The 24,054-nt window shown below is 42.7% G+C and overlaps 1 protein-coding gene across 3 annotated transcripts in view; it reads right to left on the reverse strand.

Annotated features, from left to right (window-relative positions):
- STK38L (serine/threonine kinase 38 like) overlaps positions 1-24,054 on the reverse strand; it is a 721,763-nt gene that overhangs the window by 531,313 nt on the left and 166,396 nt on the right. The window lies entirely within an intron of this gene.

Raw genomic sequence — 24,054 nt, forward strand, 5'->3', positions numbered from 1 at the left:
AGCATCATTAAAAGTTTGCTGCAGTTCATAAAGAAGAGCAGCAATAAATAGAACACTTAGGGCCAAGCCAAATTATTAGTTTACTTTTACAGTATTTCTAGTGCTTAGGATCTGAACTTGAGTACTGACTAGGATTTGTAAAGGGCCACCAAACAGCAGTAAGCCCTAACATGGGCTATTACCCCTGACTGTAAGTAACCCTTTCTGATTTGCAGACAGGCCTACCGCAAAGATTTACACAGTCTAATGAAGTATTCGGGGGAGCGGCCTATGCAAACTAGCAATGTGCTCTCCTGCAGAAATGCATGTAATAAGGAATTTACACAGCCAAGCAATTCAGATAATTACTTGGCTATGCAAATTACCACAACTGGCTGTGTTAATGAAAATGGCCAAAAGAATGCATTATCCCTTTGTACTCAAAGGGAAGGTTGTGGAAAAGGTAAGATCAGGTATGTGTCTGTGGCAATTTAATGGTGGGGAGGTGAAGGTGTGTGCATGTATGCAGCAGCATGTGTACATGTCTCACACCTCTCAACCTCTCACAGCAAGAAATTTGGACAAAGCCAAAAATAATTGAGGAACAAAGACCCAAAAATAGGAAAGATTTCAAATACTGCTCTTATAAAGAAAGTTGCTGGAAAATTGGGTTTTGTGTTAACATGCATTTTCTTAAGGATATGAATTCTGAAACTCAAAATTCTCTCATTTAGTGACTTCAATCCTCAGTGATTTGCCAGAAAACCATCAATTTTAATTACTTATTTATTTGCATTTGCTTACCAGGATGGTTCAGTTGGGCTAGAAGTGCCCATTTTCAGTGTAGTCCCGGGGAGAAAACCTCCACATACAAGACATTTCACATACAATACAGAATTTACATTAATAAAGACATCTAGTACATATTATTGGCAGCTTATACAATTGGTGAAAAAACAGTACATAAGTAATCATTCTTAAATCAAAGATATTATACCAGCAATACAGAGTATATACAGGAGAACATTCCATACGAGTAGTTTTCAGCTAGCAAAATTTATATAGCATACTTCATGCAGTGGGTGCAAAGTAGATATATGAATTAATTAGAGACTAGGTACTTAAACTTTTCACACATTTAGGAGGTGTAATAGCTGAGTGATGGGCTATACGAGTCCTGTTGCAGGAATCAGCAAAGTCGGTGGATATTGTTGCAGATATAAGTGGTGGTATGATATTAAGGGTAGGCTGCGAGGGAACCTGAATGTCTCGCCTGGTTCAACGGTAGGTCTATAAGGGTTAGTAAGAGAGGGAAGTAGACAGGAAGGATCAATAGTAGGATAATGAGGGTCAGTAGAAGAGGGAAGTGGATGGGATGGAGAGGCAGACTAAGTAAAAAGACAGGTGGATGTGAAAGGAGGATGCCAGAGTAGTTGAGTGGGGGTGAGAATAGTTGTGATGGTTGAAGTTAGGTTACATGAGATGTGGTGTTAGCACATGTGCACAGCCAAGACAAGGAAAAGAGCATTAATGAGTGGGTGGATCTAAGTGTTGGTGGGGGGGGATTGCAAAGTTTTGCGATGGTAAAGGAGTAAAGCATCTGGCTAGCCGAAAGTTTGGGTATTTCTAAATTTACGAGCAGTTGGTTGTTGGATCGGAGTGGTGTGTTAGGATGGTATAAAATAAGTAAAGAAGATAGAGCAAGGCACAAGGATGGATTATGAATGAGTTTGTGAACTGTAGTTAGTTGGATAAAGGTGAGATAGTTGGGGAGTTCAAACCAAATTAGGTTGCATAATAAGTAGTGGTGGGATGAGTAGGAGGCATTATTTACAAACTTAGCAATTTTGTTGTAGCATGAGTTTAATTTGGACTTTAGAGAGAGGACTGAATGTTGGTGAGGAGGGGGCACCATATAAAAGACAGGGTAACAGAAAAGAAGAGGCAAGAGAAAGTCGGGCTGATGTACTGAGTAGATGTTTGTGTCGATAGAGAGTGCTAAGCTTTTGATGTGTCTTTTTGACATCAGACTGGATGTGCAGGTCGAATGTGAGGTTTTCGTCTATGACGACACCTAGGAGTTTTGTGCTAGGTAAAATGTCGATGGTGGCACCATTTAGGGATTGAATGGTGAAGTTCTCTTTTTGTAGGGGTATGGACTTTTTGGGGGCAAAGATTTCTAGTTTGGTTTTGTTGGGGTTCAGGGCAAGAAGATTAGACACCCAAATTTCGGTGGAGGTGAGGGCGTTTTGGTTGAGTTGGTGTAGTTCTGAGGAGTTGTCTGCAGTGCAGATGATAGTGCAATACAAAGGTGTGATTGTTGGACCATCTTTGGTGAACATACTGTCTTTGTTTTTGCTTGTTTTCCTATTTTTGAGACAGTTCACCACAGCGTTGGGGGCATTTTGTTGTTTTTGACTGTTGGACCATGTTGCTGCTGCACAAATATCAATGGACATTCTAGAATAGAAAGCCGTAAAAGTAGCCATAGCTCTGGTATTATGCGCCCTGGGAGGTCTAGGTAATTCCAGTCCTTTTCATGAGAAAAAGTAAGAAATGCGGCCAGATACCCATTTTGCCAAAGTAATTTTAGGCACCGCTTGTCCAAGTTTATTAGCTGAGAAAGCCAGAAAGATCTGATCAGACTTCTTGTGTGGTTTGGTCCTGTGCAGATAAAAATTAAGTTGTCTATGAAAGTCTAGAAGATGGAGAACATACTCTCCTTTATTAGAGAAATTTGGAAAAACACTGGTAATTGGATGAATTGACTGATATTGTTCTCAGTAGCTACTCTGGGCATAAAGAAAGGATTGGTGTGCAAGGACACACTGTCTTTATGAAAAAGTATGTAAGGAGGTTTGGAGGATAAAGCTTGTAGTTCAGAAATCCTCTTTGTGGAAGTTATAGCCACCAAAATGGCCATCTTCCATGACAGAAACTTCATGTCACAACTTGCTGCTGCTTCGAAGGGTCCCTGGGTCAAAGCCTGAAACACAAGATTGAGGTCCCAAGGAGGAGATGGGTCCTTGACTGGAGGCCTTAAGAAAACACCTTTCATGAAAGATTTACATGACCTAAAAGTGAACAGAGAACAGGATTGACTTGCAGCATGAAAATTGGAAATAGCTGCCAATTGAAGTTTGATAGTCGAGAAGCTAGCACCTTCCTCAAAAAAGGTGCTAAGGAATAACAAAATGTCTGAAACTGGTGCTGAGAAGGGATCAGGGTTTTTGCTCATGGACTAAATAACAAACCTCTTCTATTTACTGGTGTAGACTTTTGGTGGAAGCCTTTTGCGGAGCTAGAAGAATTTTTCAGACTGGGGGGCTTAAAGCTGGACTGTCTCATTAGGGTTGCAAGTGGAGAAACCAAGCAGTCAGTTTAAGGGCTTGAAGATTTGGATGCTGCATCTCCGATGGATTAGAAAGGATGTCCTGACTGGGCTCCAGTACCCAAGGAGAATATTTCAGATGAGACCACAAGAAGGGGAACCACACCAGACAGGGTCAGAAGGGGGCAATGAGGATGACCAAGTTCCTCAACCTGTTTGCCTTCTGAAGAAACGTCGGGATAAGCAGAAGAGGGGGGTAAGGATACAGGAGACACAAGGGCCAATCGTGGACTAGAATCCCTTGGGGATTCCCCCGAAGGAGGGAACAGAGCAAATAACTTGCTGTATTTGTTTTGTTGTTGAAGGGAGAGGCAAAGAGGTCGCAGCAAGGTTGACCCCAACTGTTGAAGATCATGTCCACCACTGACTGACTGAGGGACTACTCGTGTGGAACCAGGAGCGATCTGCTGAGTCTGTGCTCTAAATCATTGGTTTTCCCTGGGATATGCATTGCAACTAGAAGGTGGTCTGAATATATCGCCCACTTCCACACCCTCATGGCCTCCTTGCACAAGGGGAAGGGGTAAGAACGGGTTCCTCCTTCTTTGTTGATGTACCAGACAAGAGACATGCTGGTGTGCACTGCAATAGTCTCCAAAGGGAGAACTTCTGAAAGTCTAGCAACATTAGGAGGACTGCTCTCATCTCTAGGACACTGATATGCAACCTGGACTCTTTAGAGAGCCACGTGCGCCTTGGACCATCTTCCCATTGTAATGTCCCCCACCCAAACTGGGAATAGTCCGTAGTCACAGTGGCTATAGGTGGGTTGTTCAAGAACGGTCTGCCTAGAATGAGGTTGTCTGACTGTATCCACCAACTGAGGTGATGTCTGCAAATGGGAATCAACCTGATGTGAAGGGGCAGCGGCTAAAAAAAGAGGATGAACCATTGTGTCGTTAATGTCCTCTGGAAAACCTGCATGAAAAATCTGGTTAGTAGAACATAATAGCTGCTAACATGGATCCCAGGGTCTGCAGGACCAATCATGCAGGGGTGGGGCCTTTGGGGCTAACTATTCCTGTACCTAATTTCTCAGAGTGGCTACTTGGTGTGAAGGAAGAGAAGCTATCTGATCCCTTGTGTTGAGCTGCGTACCTGTAAATTCCAGTTTCTGAACTGGAGTCAGGTTGGATTTGCTCATGTTTATGGTGATGCCCAGAGAGTGTGATAACTGTATTAAGTGATCCCTGGCTTGGATTAGCCGATGCCTCCTTAGGGAGAGTTCTGAACCAGCTGCTCACAAGGTGCCCTCAGTGATATGGAAGATTAACCTCATCGAGGAGTTGGTGACAGACAAAATAGTGGTCAGCTGGGAGAAACTTTACTTTTCTCCGCAGGCATGGACTCTAATAAAAGCTGAGAGTTCCTTGATCACATCTCTCTGAGGCCAAGAAAAATGAGCCAGGTAGTTCATCAACCTCAGCAGAAAGTGGCTGAGGCATAGATGCACTTCTCAATCCTGTCCAATGCTCTAGACTCCTTGTTAGGCAGATAGACATTAGCAGTTTCTTCTGCTATCTCTTTCTTAGTGGCTGTTGCCACCACTATGGCATCAACTACATAACCCTTAGTCTAATGTTTCCTATCTGTAGGGGGTACCAGAAACATATCTGGTCATTTGGGCATGGGCTCAATGGTGACCAGTTCCTTCCATGCCTAGCGGGACACCAAGTCAACCAGGGCATCCGACGGGTGGGTCACCCAATACTTAGATGGGCCCATCCCAAACATCTCCAAGAGATCAGGCTCCTCAGAGGAAGGAGGTTGGGCAGATCACCCACCTTTCTGCTTCAGGATCTCTAATATGTCCCCAAAGCAGACATCTTCAGGGAGGGGATCTGGGGGACCTTTCCCCTCATTGAAGTCTGTGTCCTCAGTTAAAGACTCTAATGGGGAGTTAACGTGCCTCCTTTTGCATGTCTTCCAAGGAACTTCCTCAGCTGGGTACTCTAGAGAAGAGTCAGAAGAAGGTGATCCCTCATTAGTGGGGAGTTCTTGGAGGCCGCTCGGGACAGGACGACTCATGGCAGGATGACTGAGAGCAAGGTCTGGATCAGATGAGGGTATGAGGGTGGATTGGAGGTCATGTGTTGTCAGATCACAAACTTGGGAGAACACCCTCTCCACTATCTAAAGGCCAAAGGACCAGAAGTCCTCTCTGTCTCCCCCAAAGCCAAAACCACCGTGGGAAAACAGGCAAGACTCACCCCAAATCCATGACCTGCAGAAGGGATCTGACTCGAACAGTCAAGTGCTGAGGCGCCTAGGGGAAGGGAGGCCTCCAAAAGAGACAGAGCAGACCCCAGTCCCTGGGACCCAGCACCAACACCACAGCTTGAAGACCATCTCTGCTCCAAGAAAGCTGGAAAAGAGTTAGTAAAGGGCATCCTTGGCATCAAGGAAAGAAACTTCCCCTGCACCAAGACCAGGGCACATGGCAGTCCCAAATCTTGTGACTCTGAAACACAGAGGGTCAAATTGGAGAATGAATCCTGATGGTACGGCCAGGGTAGATCACGATTCCGACAGGGGATGGAGGCAAGACTACCCCATCTGGATCTGGGCCTTGAGAAATCTCCTCATCATCCTGTCCATACCCACCTCAGGACCAGCTTCTGGAGGACCTGGATGAAGCAGACAATGGAGGTTGGGAATGCTTTGACCTGGAGAGAGAGAGAGCAGGGGACCTCTAAGCCCTCAGATCCTGAGGTATTGGATCAGACACAGGAGTCGACAAAGGTGAAGAAGAGATGCTAATAACATCCCCTGGATCCAAAGGAGCTGCTGGATCTGAGAGGGGGGGCAATTTCTTCAGGTCCAAGGAAGTCAGAGCCGAGGAATTCTTCACCCTCTTACCCTCAAGAGTGTCCCTCGGAGAAACAGGGTGGGATCACTTTTTAGCCTCTTTAGTGGTAGCCGGAGGAGAAGAAGAAGCCAAAGAAGGGGTCTCAGCCTCTTGAGCCAAGAAGGGAAGAAGGCCCCTAAGTATCATTTCATTTCTCTGGTCAGTTAATGCCCACAGATTAAAAGCAGTACAAATACTACAATCCGCTTTCAAATGATCAGCACCCAGGCAATACACGCACTCCTTGTGGGCATCCTGGTTGGGGATTTTATGCCCACAAGAAGTGCAGTGCTTGAAACCTGGCAAAGGTTTGTCAGCCAAAAACCTGCCAAAAAACAACCGTCAACTAGCAGATGAAAAGGAAACAAGGAACTAACAGAACTATACTAAGAAAAGACAGGTAAGTTTTAAGCTTCAAGTTTTAAACTTTAACTTTTAAGTTTAAATTTAAATTTCAAGTTTAAGTTTAAAGCCAACAATTTGATAAAAGCTAACAGAATTTTTTTTTTTTTTTTTTTTTTGCAGGAAAGAAATCGCACAACACACGCACATCATCTGAAAGAAGAAAAACAGAGTGAGGACTTACAGAACACCCAAGACTAGATCACAAAAGAAACTTTTAAAATAAAGTTATCCACAGCTTGAGAGCATGACATCTGCATCCAGTACGCTGAAGCGTCAAATGAGATCTGAGGTACTTTGTGGATGTAGTGCATTAAGAGTTAGAGGGAGGAGCTTGAGAGTCAGATCCAAAGGTCAGATTCCAAGACCCTATCGTGAGGAGGAATGAAGAAGGCAACATCAGATCATTTGGCAAGTCAATGAAGCACAACTATGTGTTTACATTTAGAGAAGTTGGAAAGCAAAAATTAGCTCATTTGTATTAAGAAAGTAGTAATCTAATCTGCAGTTACTATTAACACAGCTTTTTGACGAGGCTGAGTTACTAATCATTTACAACAGTATGTACCAAGTGTCACATCTTTCAAACTTTGAAAGATAAAGTCAGTGTAATGCACCTCGCAAACAAATGGGTTGACTGCTGCCTATCAGAACTTGGAATGGATGTGTGTGAGCGCGCGTGTGTGTGTGTGTGTGTGTGTGTGTGTGTGTGTGTGTGTGTGTGTGTGTGTGTGTAGGGGGGAGTTTTTATATATACACACATACACAGTTTGTCTATGGGACTGCCAACCATTTAGCCTTTCTCACTAGTGTTTAACTCATTCTTTTCCCATGTGCTTGGTATCCACAGCATGCAAGAGAGAGTCAACCACTGTAGGTGCCATCCTAGCAGCCACGGAGGTGTTCTGGGCCTCTTGCCATCATCCTGGCAATAATGCTATTTCAATAAAGGGCATAACTCTGCCCCTGGTGACTGACAAAAGCATTTTTGACACTATGGCAAGCCGTAAACCCTCCCAAAACACATTGCAGCTTCTACATACAAGCCAGTTATGGCAACAATCACTGTATAGGATGTCCCAGTCCACATTCCTGGTCTTGGTCATTTTTATGCTGCATAAGCCCCCACATTAATTATTATTGGCTGACTGAAAACCACATCTTCACTTCCTCAGCATAGCAGAGTTACTGTTAACCTGTCAATCCCACTGTCCTCCTTCCAGGCTCTTCTAGCAATCAAGACACTTTTTAAACTCGGATAGTCTAGATCAGAGTCAGGGATTTATTCTTCTAGCCACACAGCCAGTCACAGTATCTTTGTGAGACTTAAAAATAGAGGATATGCTACTACATTCTGCAATGCAGCATGCAGAATTATGTGGAAAACAGATTTTGTATCCGTGTATCTCACAGAAGCAGCTTATCTTCTGGAGTGTCAACTGTTGACATTTCCCTCAAAATGCCATTACATGCATTACTGAAATACAACTCAGACTTTTCTCTTACAGTAACAATGAAGTCTGGCTCAATGTGCCACTTCCTAAATTTAAACTTCACTGAAACAAAACAGAAAAGCAAAGTGTCAAATTAAATCCCAGAAAACTCCATCCAGTGGTTTCTTAGGAGTAAAATTCTAGCATGTGCAAACAGGCCCAGCAAAGTACAGTTGTGTACACTTACCATAAATATAGATGTTTGAGTGTATTCACTGTTGCAGTCATCACATTTGGGTTATCTGCCTGCAGGTAGCCCTCAGCCAGCCTGAATACCAGAGTCTTGGATTCCTGCGTCGTATGCTGTCTCTTCTTCCATGACATCAGGTAGTCAGGGGTATAAAACATGCAGCCAACGCCATTACATCGGTTGTTCTTGCCCCAGATGTCAGGTGCCCCCACAATGGGAAGCAATTATATGTTATGGTACCCCTCCATCAAAAACCAAATAGACCAGAAAGCTTAAATACACCAAAGAAGAAGGAAAGGTAGAGCCAAGAGAAGTCAGGGGGCCGGAGGGAGGGTAACCAGGACTGCAACAGTGAATACTCGAGCATCTACATTTATGGTAAGTGTACACAACTGTACTATGTTCTTCATGTTTCACTGTTGCAGTCATTATATTTGGTTTGATTCCCAAAGCTAAGGAAGGGAGGACGACGTTAGAGAGCATTAGGGCCAGCTATTCAGCCCTGCAAGACTGCAGTGGCAAAACCAGCTCTGGATTTAGAAAAAATAGGCATGTGGTAATGCTTGGTATGTACAGAGCTCCAGGTAGCAGCTTCTAGGATGTCCCTGGTAGAGACACCTCTGAGAAAGGCTGTAGAGGTAGATGCAGCCCTGGTGGAATGTGATCTTATCCGCTGTGGGATAGGTTTTCCATGGTGCTTATAGCAGAAATGAATGCAATGGGCTATCTATTTAGAAATGGTTTGCTTTTAAATGGCCTTCCCCTCTGCCCCTGCAGCAAAGCCAACTTGCAGCTGGTCAGATTTTCTGAGAGGCATAGTCCTGTTCAAATAAAATCTAAGTTGTCTGTGCACGTCCAAGGAGTGCAGTATTCATTTTCTTTGTTTTGTGGATTCGGGAAAAAGGTAGGCAAATGAATGGACTGATTAAGGGCCACACTAGACACCACCTTGGGAATAATAGAAGGATTGGTCCTGAGGGACACCCTGTCTGCATGGAAGATAATGAAGGGCTCCACTGCCATGAGGGCCTGTAATTCAGACACTCTTCTTGCTGAAGTGATGGCCAGAAGGAAGGCTGTTTTCCAAGAAAGGAATTTTAACTCTGCAGTTGCAACAGGCTCAAAAGGAGGGAGAGTGAGCTTTTCCAATACAAAGTTAAGGTCCCAGGCTGGAGTAGAGGCTCTCCTGGGGGAGGTCTTAAATTTTTGGCCCCTCTGTGGAATTGCTTTAGCAGGGGGTGAGAGAAGAGGGGTGGTTCCGTATTATAATGTGCTAAAATGGTAGAGGCATGAATTTTAATTGATGAGAAGGATAGGCCCTTGTGGAGCATTTCTGTTAAGTACTAAAGTATATGAGGTAAGCTGGGCACCGTTGTGCCCATCCCCCGAGTCTGGCTCCAGGAGCAGTATCTTTTTCAATTTTCAGCATAGGATTTTAGTACTAGGCTTCCTTGCCTCTAGAAAGACATCTAGCACCTGCTTACTGAGGTATGCTATTGGAGAGTTCAAGGAATTAGCCAGGCTGCAAGGTTCAGGGTTTGAAGCGGAGAGTGCAGAATCTTTCCCGCGTGCTGGGACAGCAGGGAAGGATCTGAGGCAGGTGCCATGGTTCCAGCAGTGTCATACTGTGCAAGAGGGGGTACCAGTGTTGGCGTGGCCAGTCTGGTGCAATCAGTATTGTCCTTGGCTTGTCCTGTTTGATCTTTAGCAGAGCCTTCGAGAGGAGAGGCAGAGGGGGAAAGGCATAAACTGAGATGCTTTCCCAGGTAAAGGACAGGGAATCCGCTTTCCAAGCTTGACTGTGGGAAGTCCTTGTACAGAATTTGCCCAACTGGTAGTTCTGAGGGGAGGCAAACAGGTCTATCTCTGGAGTCGCCCATTTGTTCCTCAAGAGGGTGAATATTTTTGGTTCCAGTTTCCATTCATGTGGGTCCATGAAATGTCTGCTTAGGTCATCTGCCAGGGAATTTAGCTTGCCTGGCAGGAATTGAGTCTATAGGTGCATTTGGTAGCTCAAGGCTGTGTTCCACAGAGCCATGGCTAGTCTGCAGAGAGGGTACGAGTGGGTTTCCCCCTGCTTGTTTATGTATCACTTAACTGTGGTGTTGTCTGTCTTTACCAATAATTGTCCTGGAAGAATGTGGTCTTTGAAGGCCATCAGAGAATTCTGTACAGCTAACATTTCTTTTTGGTTGATATGCAGGTGCATCTGTCTTGGGCTCCATTTGACCTGAATGCACTGCCCTGCCAAGTGAGCCCCCCCATGCATAGTCTGATGCGTCTGTTACGGTTTGGGCGGCAGGGGTAGAGTGAAAAGGAGCCCCTTGTTGTGGTAGCAGGCCTCTGCCCACCAAAGGAACTCTGTCATTATACAAGGAATGATAGGAATAATTGATTCCAGGTCCTGAGAATGTGGACTCCATAGGCTTTTTACATACCATTGTAATTTCCTCATATGCAGTCTTGCATATGGAATTAGTAGAATACAAGAGGCCATGAACACCAGGGCTTGTAGAATTTTCCTTGCAGATAGATGTGTCTTTGTGGCCAGTAATTTGAAGTAAATTGTCAAATAAACTTGTTTCTCTGGAGTGAGGAAAGCCATCTGGGAAGTTGTGTTCAAGCTTGCTCCCAGGAATACAATCTGCTGGCAGGGTACTAGGTGCAACTTCTTTTCATTTATGGTGTACCCCAGTGAGGTTAGAAGATTCTTTATGAATGCCAGATGTTTTAAAAGCAAGTCCTGGCTTTCTGCCTGAATCAGACAATCGTCCAAGTATGGCTATATCTGAATATTTCTCTGCCTGCAAAATGCAATGGCTGGAGCCAGATACTTTGTGAATACCCTGGGTGCAGTAGATAAGCCAAAAGGATGTGCAGAGAACTGATAGCGCATGGAGCCTGCCCTGAAGCGTAGGTATTTCCTGCAAGATTCCCTTACTGGAATGTGCAGGTAAGCTTCCTTTAAGTTTAAGGTTGCCAACCAGGCATCTTTGCCTAGCATAGGAAGCAGCTGTTGAAGTGTTAGCATTTTGAATTTTGGAATTACCAAAACGGTGTTTAGAATAGAGAGGTCCAGGATAGGATGCCAGGAGCTGTCTTTTCTGGGTACCAGGAAAAGTCTTGAATAAAAACCTTGTCCCCTTTCTTCTGCTCGGACAGGTTGAATAGCCCTGATACTTCGAAGAGAGAGAACCTACTGTTGGGCTTCTGCCCACTGATTTGGGGGTAGGTCCGGCCAAACATTTGGGGTTGGTAGGGTGTGGAAGTAGAATCTGCATTCTTGGGAAACTATATTCAAAACCCACTTGTCTTGGGTAATGAGTTCCCAGTTTTTTGCATGCAGGGCGAGCTTTCCTCCTAAGGGAGCAGGCAGTTGAGCAGGGCTTGGAAGAGTTAAGGTTAAGTCATTGTGCCATTTTTCCATACGGGGATGCCTTACTATTCCCTGCTTTGGAAGTGGGAGCCCCCCCCACTGCTTAGGCCTGTGCGTAGCCTGAGACTGTAACCTAGGTGGTCTGCTGTTCCTGGATTTGGACCGAGAGGGCCTGGAAGAGACTGGAAAGGACCAATTCTTTGAAGGCCAATGCCTACTAAATCTGGGAGGTTGCACTTGCAGGAATTCTTTAACAGCTTGCAGAGTTAGCTTTTTTCCTCCATCTTTTTGAGGACAAACAGTCAGTCCTGGTTCAAGGGAGCATCCAGTAATTTAGCTTTAACATGATCTGGCAAGTTTTGCTCCTTAAGCCAAGCATGCCTTCTAAGTACAGAGTCAGTGACAGCAGCCCTGCAAGAAGCTTCTAAAGAGTCAAAACCACATTGCAAAGTATGTTTACCACCTTGTTCTGCAGAATGCATTAAATCCTGTAATTCTTTGTGTTCAGCAGTCAGGAATCAACATAATTTTCTGTTTAAGTAGTCCCATAATATGCTGATGGTACTTTAACACATGAAACTGGTAATTTAAAGCCCTAATGGCCAAAGTAGCAGACGTGTATACTTTCTTACCCCATCTGTCCAAGGCTCTATAATCTCTATCAGAAGGTGTAGGATTTTTGGCACCAGTAGCCTTAATGCCCTTTGGTCCTTGTGAAATGGTCTCTGGATCCACAGTAGGATTCTTGAAGAGGAACTTGTGAAAGTCAGGTACTCTGTAATACCTGTCAGGTTTACTGGGAGCTGGAGGTAAGGTGTCTGGGGAAAGGCTGGATTCTAGGAAACCATCATCTACAATGTCCAGAACAGGAGGGATAGCTAAAGGCCTGTGCTGAGGAAGGAGTAAGAATTCCCTAAGCCTCTTTTTGGAGTCAGAGTAATCCTGGCTTTTCCAGTGGAAATGTTCCCTAAGAGTATGCAAGGTTTCACCAAAAGAAAAATCTTCTAGAGGGGAAGCAGAGGGAATGGAATCCTCTGCACAAGAAGCGTCATAGGTAGATAAGGGCAAATCCTGGTAATCAGAAGAAACAGAAATATCAGATTCCTGATCAGAAGAATCAGAAGGAAAATCAGTTCTAGGTCTCTTAGAGGGGGAAGGCTGGCTTCCCCTAATTAAGGTAATAAGGTCTTCAGCCATTCTAAGCATTTGTTTTTTAGGCATATGAGCCTGACCATGCAGTTTGGACGTCGGTTTTCTAGGCGTGCTGCGAGTTTTGGGCATGGATGAAGAAGATGGCATCAGTTTAACATGCAAGTTTGTAGGCCTGAATACTCCCTCAGAAGCCAGTGCTTGCACAGCAGCTCTGGACCCATCCAAGGTAGAGACATCCGCAGGTTCCATAGTTGAAGAAACATCTCGCGGCATACTGGACTCCGAATGGGTCTCAGTAGAAGCCTGCGAATCTTAAGTAGCGGGTATCACGGGCTGTGAAAGCACCGCACTGAGTACCGGTGGACTGGCAACTAGCTTAACGGAAGTGTCGTCATCAGTTTTGGATCTATGTGGTCTATCTCTGTCTTTATCCTTACGTTTTTTTTTTTTTTTTTTTTGGAATATCAGTAGTCGGATGGCTTACCGAAGCCATTTCTGGATAGTTATACTGAGTACCAAAATAATTTGCTGCAAATATAGCCTGATAATGAATAGTTCAGGGGTTGAATAAGGCACAAAACCGACATTGAGGGATGTCATGGTCTGGGCCTAAGCAGGGAATGCTGTACGAATGAAAATCTTTATGAGGTATTTGCTTTCCACAGGTAATACAATTGTTAACTTTTACTGACATCGGTTAAGAAGAAAAGTGATCCTCAATGGGGTACTTAGCTTTTTTGAAGACTTCGGTTCTGAAACTCAAAAATGAAAATTTCAGGAGTCGGCCGACCGGCACTTGCGAACTGCTTCTGCTTCGGGCACCATGCAGCAAGAAAGACTGATGTAATGGCATCAGCTGCATGCTTTATACCCCTGATGACCTGACGTCATGGAAGAAGAGACAGCATCCGACGCAGGAATCCAAGACTCTGGTATTCAGGCTGGCTGAGGGCTACCTGCAAGCAGATAACCCAAATGTGATGACTGCAACAGTGAAGCACGAAGAACATCCTCCAAGGTGTAGTATGCTTCTGAGTGGGGAAGTAGCCAGAAAACAGATGGCTCAGAGCAGGGGTGATATCTTCCGTTTTTTTTCCTTGTGAAGTTCAGAAAACTCCAAAGGTAAGTCACAGAAAATACTGCAGCAGCTGATGTCTGCAAACTGTATGAGTGCAGATCCTACTATTTTTTTTTAAACTGTCACAAAGCACATATTTGTGTAAACCTCTAAAGATGTGCGTTTGTAAACCCGATGTGCTAAAATAGTAAAGATTCATCTAGATTTACCCTAATCTGACCTACAATACACCAAAAGTTGATCTGGAAGAACAGACTTAAGAATCAAGCCTGGATCTACTTTTCAATCAAAATGGGCGAGACCTAGGGTAACCAACTAAAACCAGTGAACCGGTGACAATATGCTTATCTGCGATACTTACAACACAGCTTGAACTTTGAGGCCAAGAATTCAGAGTATCAGCCACTCTGTCCAGTGCAGATAACCTCTCACATTCTTCATGCTTATATATGGCATAGTGATGACTGGTCCCCATAAATGTGCTAGCCTACAAGGCTCACATAGCCTAGTAGATGGTCCCATTAAGAATACTAAAGCACAGAAACAGACAAGAAGGTTAGAATTCATTTGGGACAGTTACACACAGGGATATTTAAAGGCCAGTGCCCTGAAGTTGAACAGATTCATTACTTTTAGGTTTGAAGATGGTCCTGGGAGGGCTTTAGAAGGAGTTATACATACCAGAAAAAGGAAGCAAGGCAATCTAGAGCATCCCTCTGAGGGAAGAAAGACAAATCCTTCAAAGGAGATGCCAGATGGATTTATCCCTGCCTGTGTGCATGCAAAAGAGACTTTAGTTTATTCCTGTTGGTGAAACTATAAGGAGAGATATTGTATTTTGTGAGGTGTCTGTATGTACTCTTTTGCCAGTTACTATGACAGAACCCTGTCTATAAGGGAATATTGCCTCTGAATGTAAAGAAATGTTGCTTTTAAAGAATTGTAAAAAGGCCGCACAGCAGAAGCATTGGAAGGTCATTTACTTTGACTGCAGATGTCACCGTTTGCTATGTACTACATTTTCTTCTCTTCTAAGCTTTATTTATTGTATAAAAAAAATGCAAGTTTCCAGCCGGAAATCTGGCTCCAGTAATTAGTATATTTTGTTGCTAACAAACAAAAGTAGACATAAGACAATGGTGATTACTGGCCATTATAGGAAATGCCTAACTGCATGACGAGATACAACAATTGAAAGCACAAGTTGGCACAGAAGTGCTAAATGTACTGATGACTTGTAAAGTGGGATTTGGCTGGTGGTGACAGTGGGTATCACTACCTGATATGGGAAGGTAAAGATGCATTACGGACATGTAATGCTGGATACATGTGGCTGTCAAGGTAACAGGCCTGCTGGCACACAGCAGTTTTGGCTCAGACTGTGTTACTTCTTACAAAGTTGCAGCAAACATTCGTAGTGTTGAATGGCCACCAAAAGGAATATGATAAAAAATCAGACAGCTGCACTCCCATCTCAAGTGGCATCACAAGCTAGATCCCATTAAAAGACTACCCTTAAGCAAAGGCTGTTGGGGGGCAAATGAAGTGACCAGACATCCATAATACATCCAAAGAAAGAAAGGAAAAAAAAATCCACCTAGTTATATTCATCAGCATAAATACCTAAGGCTTAGTAGATTGCATTAGTGCCAGAAGTAGTAGGGAGATAACGGGGTGGGGGAAAATGGAGTTGGATAAGTGCGGAGATGACATCCTATAGCCAGACATAAGTAATTAAACAGAGGAAATCATGATCAAATATATGACTAATTTCAGTAATAGTTTTGTGTGGCTACTTGGAGAACTATCCATAACATGCAAGGCTGAACATGGTTTACAGGCAAGAGAAATGTCTAAGGAGTGTCATTCCATGTCACACTGGCTGTCTATTCACCTGACAAATGCCATCAATGGCCAAGGAAAAGAAAAGCAAATGGTAGTTGGTGTACAGGTCTCTGTGGATATCTGGGACACAATCAAATTAAGAATCAAAGAGGATTCCTGAGCAGATCAAACATGCTGAAAAATTGTACCACTGCAATCCCTCTGTACTGTAGCAGCTTGAGTCATGAAGCCTGATCATAATTTAGGGCAGTACATTGTGCGGATACGTGATAGTTGCATAAAAAAATGTTTGTCTTGAAGGAAAGATGTTATTTATGTTTAAAGGCCTCCTCATAAACACTGAATTACATGTTTGTAGAAATAATGCCTGTATTGTTCGATCATTATCACACCAGAAGCAAAAGAATTCTCCCTTAATAATATACTTGCAGGTGGAGAGCTGAGACAATGAACTGTATGCTTACTTAAAGGTTCTCAAGTTAAGAGGTTCTGTTCTTAGTGATGCAATGGCTTCTCCAATTGAAGCAATACGCACAGTCAAATACATACATAATCTTAATCGGGTGCCAAAGTCAGCTGAACTTTTCCAAGTATCTTTACCACACAAAGTCTGCCAAAACTGTAACGGTTCCAATTTTGTTTGATAAAAAGGCAATTTGCAGTACTGAGAGAAGCAGTGTCACATTCTGCCTCCTTCCATTTCCAACTAGTCTCACTCAACAACAAAATGCATTTCATGTAGGAACATAGACATTTCAGCCATGCATCTCAACAAAACTACATACAACAGAAAACAAATCAAAACACAATGTCCTGATTTGCAGGCGTATATGTGGGAGGTATGTAATTAACAGAAAAGCATTTCATCAAAATGGAAATGGACTAGTTAATTCATAAAAGACAAATTCACTATGTGAATTCCTCCTTTTTGAAGCATTACAAAGCCATTAGCAAGATCAAGCCATTGTGAAGGTGTGGTACTTTTACATTTTCCCCACTGTTGAGCAAAATTAAAGGTAGCACATTAAAAGACATGGGGTGGGGCTGCACAGCAGGCTTCATCTAATGCAAAACTGCTGTCTTGTATATTTTTGTCTAATTTGATGTTACAGCTCATTGATGTCTTTCTGTCAGCATCAGTACAGACACAAAGTCTATCAATGCAGAACCACACATCCTACATGCAACTTAATACATCACCACTGTAACTTCAACAGAATGGCTGGCAACTTTACACCTGACAATTTTTAGCACACAATGACTATTCAAAGCATTCAAAAAAATCTAGGCAAACATCAGGTAAAGAAAGTTAACTCCTCAAAAGTAAAGATGTATCACATGTATGAGTGGCACATTTACGAACCACTTGGTGGGGTTTCAAAGGTAATTGGATAGGGACACACTGCAGATCACATAAGATCAAAAATAAAGATCCCAGAACTTTCTTATAGGTGACAGTTTTATTTAAATTCTGCTTAAATATTTTAAGTTGGACTTACAGTTACCTGTGTGGTGGCACTTTTTTGTACATCTGTGCTTTTTGTCCATTTAGTTGCTTGCACTTTTAGCTTGATCTGGGACCTTGGTCTTGCCGCTTCATTTCTTCTTGTATATAGACGGTCTATTACTGAAAAATGTTAGCATTGTTTATACATTAAGCTGTACTTCTTTTTCCATAACAGTTACATGTAAGTGGTAGCTTTTTCTGTATGTAGAACCCAGTCTGAACAATCTTGTAGCTTCTCTCACAGTTGTGGTAGGACTGCCATTTGCTACCGGATTTCAGTCTCATGTATTTATTTATTTATTTATTTTACATTTGTTAACCGGGAAATTCCGACTGGACCAGGTCCATTTTCAGCGGAGGCCCGGGGAGGAAAGCTCCAACATCAAGTTATACAAATACAGTACATCCAGCACAATACACAAAACAGGTTACATCATGTATGCTGAGCATAGTAATATAACAAGAATTAATAAAAACACTCCAGGTAAAAAATATAGAACATGGGTATTTGTTACACCATTATTGGTAAACTTCTGCACTGTCTAATGCCTTATTCTGTGGTAGGCTTGCAGTAATGGCAATACTGTGAATTCTGCTCCAAGATTTCTACTTCAATACTTTTTTTTATAGTTAATCTAGCTCCAATTTGAATTTTGTCCCCAACCCACTCAACCTTTTCTTGTTGTGGTTTTAAAAGACAATGTTTCTGGCTTCTGCCCTTTATGGTAATCTGACTTCTAAAGCCTCTCCCTCTCCTCATTCACTGCTATTCTTTGTTGAGTATCCTATATACTTTCCCACCCATTGTTTTGCATATATCCATAATACTAAGAGTCTACCCAGCAGACCAGTATTGCAACCTCCCTTACTACAAATTTCCTCCTGCTCATTGTCCCAGTTCTCCCATCTGCCTGGCACCCTCATAACACTCGGAAGGGGTCATACCCAATTTCACTGGAGGCAATAATCTCACATACTAACAAGGTTGTCAAACACACACACACACACACACACACACACACACACACACACACACACACACACACACACACACACTCGTGTCCACCACACACAGATGCTGAGGTACTAAAAATCAAATCTTCTCAAACCTCAAAGACCTCCTAAGCCTATAAATGGAAATGCCTAGCCTCAGTCTCTAAAGCACTCACCAAAAGCAATACTAAACACCACACTCCTAAAATCAGTGAAGCCCCAACTACAAAGCTCACAAGGCGAGCCAACACATTACCCAGCACTCTTGTTATTGGGGACTCCATTGTACGACGCACAGATGCTCCACTCACCAGACTAAACAAAGAGAATATAATGGTTTGTTGCTTATTTGGAGCAAGGATGGGCCAAGTTATGCATGCCCATGCACTCACTAAAGTCATTACACCACAGGTACCAGTACGATTTTATCATAGTCCATATGGGACTATTTGAGACGTACTTCCCTGGACTATATGAAAAGAGATATTACTGATCTCTCTGAACGTGCATCTCAGGCAGGTATATGCCTTACATTGAGCAGTATACTACCTTCACCAAGGATGATGCCACAGTACGAACAAAAGGTGACTGACTTCAATAATTGGTTTAAGTTTCTGGTGTCTCTACAGGGGGATTCATTACTTGTCAGCATGGGAGGACATGGTTAACAGACTACGTTGCTTCACAAAGAATGGTCTGCACCCACCTCCCCTAGGCTTCAAATTATTGCCCAAGACTTTTTCCATCCCTTTACAGCCTTTTTTAGGCAATGCCAAATTGACAAATGTGACTGTTACTGCTCCATGCTAGGAACCTAAACAAGAAACTCTACACCCTTCAAGCTCTCTTCATTCTGGAGAACATAGACATCTGTGCCCTTACCGAGACATGGTTTACATCCACAGAAAGCACTCCGGCAGTGCAAGGCTTTAGTGCCTTCCACACATTTTGATCAGCTGCACAGATAAGGATAAAAAGGTGGATGTGTCACAATGTATATTAGCAACAAGCATAATTCAATGTTGCTCAAACAGGATGATCCCTGGAATTTGTCTAGTGTGATTTGAATGTGGGTAAAGTTCCATCCTACCAAGATATAGGTCACCCTCTATGTCCCTAGAATCCTATAGCTCATACCTAGACCTACTGGAGACGCTCACCTTTAAACCAAGAACCTTATTCATGGGAGACAAACTACCCTTCTATAGACTGGGAAACATACACTGCCTCATACTTGCAGGCACAATGAATCCTGGACTTTAACATAAATGTCCTTGATCAGATAGTGCACACACCCACTAGAGGTCCTGACATACTGGACCTGGTACTCACCAGCATGGGTTAGCCCTGATAATATCCCAGGATGCTTACTAAATAGCTGCAAGCATGATCTATCAGGACTACTTGAGTCACTTTTGAACTAGAGCCTCAAAACAGGCTTTGTACCATGAGAATGGAGCAACTATTATCCCACTTCACAAGGGTGGATCATCAACCAACCCCCGGAAACTGCAGACCTATTAGTCTGACTAGTCTAACATGCAAAGTTCTGGAACTTGTGATAATGGAAATGATCGACAAAAAAGACACAGCCAACATTCAAACACTGGATCCAACCCAGTCTAGTTTTGTCAAGGAAAGAGCATGCCTACTAAACCTAGTGGATTTCTTTGAGAAGGTCATCAAGGCAGTGGATTAGAGGAAAACTGTGCATACCTCCTACTTGGACCTGGCTAATACATTTGATACAATACCATGCTTGGGTATAATTGACAAACTCGCTGAACTGGGCATAAACCCCTACATAACTTGCTGGATTGCCAGCTGGCTCATAGAGAGGACCAACAAAAAATCTGTAAGCACCGAAGTGAAGCAGGAACTAATGACCATAAAAAACACTTCCTTCGGAAATAGTTTACATAAGGATTCCAAACCAACACAACTGTGTTAATTTGACGAAACACAGAATTTATTGAGAGCGTTCGTCTTCATTAAAGACTTGATCAGACTGATTCAGTACACTAAACAGTTCATTTTTAAACCTCACCTACAGAAAATGCAAGTGCATTTGAAGATACCCTGAATATCTATTTACAAGGGTGAGGTACCAGATTTACTCCCCTTCTACGTACAAAATGGAGGGGTGAAAATTGTACCAACTTAAAATATGATGAACATCTTATGAATGAAACAGAATCAAGTTACACGAGATCCTTGACATCGAGATACAAAAAAACACACAGAGCGGCAGCGGTTTGTTTAGGAGCTTTACTTCCACCATAGATCCTTGAAGGAGAAAGGCCAAGGTACCAGAGGCATCTATGGTGGAAGTAAAATTCCTTTGAACGAACGGCTGCTGCCTTGTGTGTTTTTTGTGCGTTTAAGGTATTTGGTTGTTTTGTATTCTACATTGAGATACAACCATAATAGGGTGGTAACACAGAAAATTATTCAAAAATATTGGGGAATTTTTATGTGCACAGTGATAAAGTTATGACCGTCATCCAAGCAACCCAGGATCAATTAGTGAGTTGGGTCTTGGATGAGATAGACTGATGCCAGGTCACTAATGCTGAAGCATGGGAGGCAGCACATTCCACTACACTCCTGACACTTGGATGATGGCCAATAGCCCAAACTCCAGGCAATATATGTGAAAAGGGAACACAATGTTTGGCATCAACAGAAAAAAAAGACCACGAATAAGTGGGGGGAAAAAGAAAGTTACTCAGATGTGGTGCCAGACTTGTGTAAGTACTAAATGCTAATGTACCAAAAAAAATTAACTTCAGCTAATGCCATTTCCATTTTGCACTATATATAACATGCAGTCATACAAGCAGAGCAATGACTACCACTATTGATATGACACCCTGACTCCATGTGTTAAAAAGGGAAAAAAGGCATTACAGGGGGAAAAATGGATTAGAAAAGGAAACTAAAATATGCATGTGTGTGTTTTACTGAGGGCCTGACACTCACACAGATTGACCAAAGGAAGACATACTGACCCTGCTCACTCGCTGGTAGTTTTCACCAGGTTAGCTTGCCATGCCATTAACCATACTCTTACATTGTTGAGGGGGTACGGAACCATAGACTTCATTTTATTTAATAAGCTGCTTTGCAGCAGCAAAGAACACTGGTGTTCTGATGCCTGGACAGACATTCATTAGCTTCATTTTTATTCTTTCTTTTCTCAGTACAAATAAATGACTTCCCAACTTAACGGCTCTCAGTTCAAATTAGTGGAACTATTGCAGTCTTTCTGCTACTTTATGTTGTTCAGCCACTGGAGAAGATGCAACATTTTTTAAACACTGCTTTCAGAAAGCACCGTAGATCATAAATTCAGCTTGTTTTAATGGACTATCAGATGGTGGGATGTGGAGAACCACGCATACATTTTTTCCATAACACATCTGTCTCTATTTGCAAGTGTTAAATAGAGAAAGGAAAGCAAGGCATGCTCTCCAACATTAAACCAGCAGTACACTTTCATTTTGCTATTGGTGGGGGCTCGGTCCTGCATGCCAAATGTTGTTATTGGTGGGGGCTCTGTCCTGCATGCCAAATGTTGTTAAGGCCAGATCCTCATAGGCTATTTCAAGATGGGATTATGCTAAACCATCCACAAATGTGACGGCCATGAATGTGCAAGTCTGTATCAAAACTGGACTTTTTCTTTAACTAGATTAAAAAAAAAAAGTCTAATGTGGACCCTACTCAAACATTAAGTGGGCTAAATGCATTACAAGGAAACAATTAATGCTAGTTAAAAATAATCTAAGTTGGATTCTAAGACTACTTAGGGGTGGCAGAGGATAGCATTGTCACCTCATATGAAGAGGTTTCCCAGTTCGATTTTCAGCTGGGGTGTCTTGTGCAGAATCTACAGGTTTTCCCTGCATTTACGTGGGTTTTCTTTAGGTGCTCCAGTTTCCTCCCATACTCCAAAGACATGGACACACTAAATTGGCTACTGGGGTTGTCTGTGTGTTAGTTAACGTGTGTAGTATGAAAGAACTGTGACAGGGTTAGCCACCTGGTGGTATGAAACTTTGCTCTAGACGACTTATCACTGCTGAAGTGACACCCCAACTCCATGTGCAAAAATGGGGAGAGGGGATGTGGATGGATGGATTATAAAACTACATATCACTACTGCTTCATGCTCTTAGCAGTGCTTCTTCCACTGTTACAAAGGTAATACATCAGAAAAATCCATCAACTGAAAGCGACAATTTGGACAGTGTCCATAGGGATCAGTACTTTTATCCAGGAAAATAAAGACTTCATAACAGCTATTTGCTCAGGAAATATTCACAGGAATTGACATAATGCAGTTGGCTCTACAACTAGTGTGTCCAAACAGATTATTCTTTTGCTGAATGCACTTCCACAGCAACTCTTATGAAGCTGAAAGCTTCTATTTGACGGCCTGTCCAGGTAGAATTTCCAATTGTGAAGCAAATGGATTGGCAAAATAAATGGTTGTTGCTCAGAGTTCTGTATATGACTAAAGTGGCAAATAAGTACATACTGTCCAAAGCAGAATTAAAAGCCATTTGCCACTTGTCATGTAAACAAAGTGCAGCAACAAGCACACTTGCCAGTGCAGAATGGTGTGGTTTACTAAGTCGTAGTGTGCGCATCTTTTCAGGCTAAGCAGTACTTCAAGTGAAGCCTAACAGTGTGCTTTTTATGAAGTTCATTGCATCCCATCAAAGCACAATTTACCATATCTGCATAAATTCTGATGCACAATACTTGGTAGAAACAGTACTGGAGAAACTGAGGTTTTTGGTTTCTTAGACATTTTGATGACAGTGTGGACATAGTAAAATTAACAAATTGGCAGCTATGATGAGGACAGTGTAGCAGAATGATGCTCCTGTTTTAATTAGCAGCCTGGTTACTGAAGGAGCTGTGCAGGAGGGATGGGTTGAATCACTGCCATTCCTTTAGCCATCCCTGGGAGAGGGGGCAGTGGTACTGACCTCTCAGAGCTGGCTCCACACCATCAGTGCACTGTATGAATAGCAAGCCAGTCCTCCCAAGCAGTATACAACACTTCAGCTGGGATAGGCATATGGAAGTATTCACTTGGTACCAGAACACTTAGGCTCTGTTTTGGTAACATGTACTAACCAGCCACAAGCAAGACAGTTTTGGGCATAAAATAGCTGTAAAATCCACTTGGATAATGGCCTTCCAGCAGTTGTCTCACCCAAAATTGCAAACAGTCAAGGGGAATTACAATGCCAAAGGGTAACCGGGGATACAAATGGTAACCGAGGATACTACAGAGAAAAAGACAGAACACACATCATTAGCATTTACAATAAAAACTAAAAAGATATGTCAAATACTAATCAGCATATGCAAGCTTTTTTTTACTTGTTAGTTAAGGGCATCTAACTGTACTATCACTTCTCATTGTGAAAAACTACTCCATCCTCAAGTAGTAATTTGATCAGATGGCATTTCATTACCTAGTTAGGCACATGTTTAACAGTCTCTCCAGAAAAAATAAATAAGAAGCCCTCCAGATACCAATGCAATATAGCACTCACAATAAATCTTGGAAGGAAAGTGATAAAGTGGACAGGATACCTGGTAGCAATGCCATTTGCTATTCTGTCCATCTGAAAGATTTAATACCATCAGCACAGCTAAGAACACACTCTTTTCCAGTGTGTCATAGTCTACATGCTTCTTTTGGACACAGTCTATTTTAAACAAGATACAAAATATGAATATTCATATTCCAACAATGGACAGATTCTTGTGTACCCTT

The sequence above is a fragment of the Protopterus annectens genome, chromosome 11.part0 (genome assembly GCF_019279795.1).
Source record: "Protopterus annectens isolate FY-2018-M chromosome 11.part0, PAN1.0, whole genome shotgun sequence".
NCBI classification, from domain to species: Eukaryota; Metazoa; Chordata; order Ceratodontiformes; family Protopteridae; genus Protopterus; species Protopterus annectens.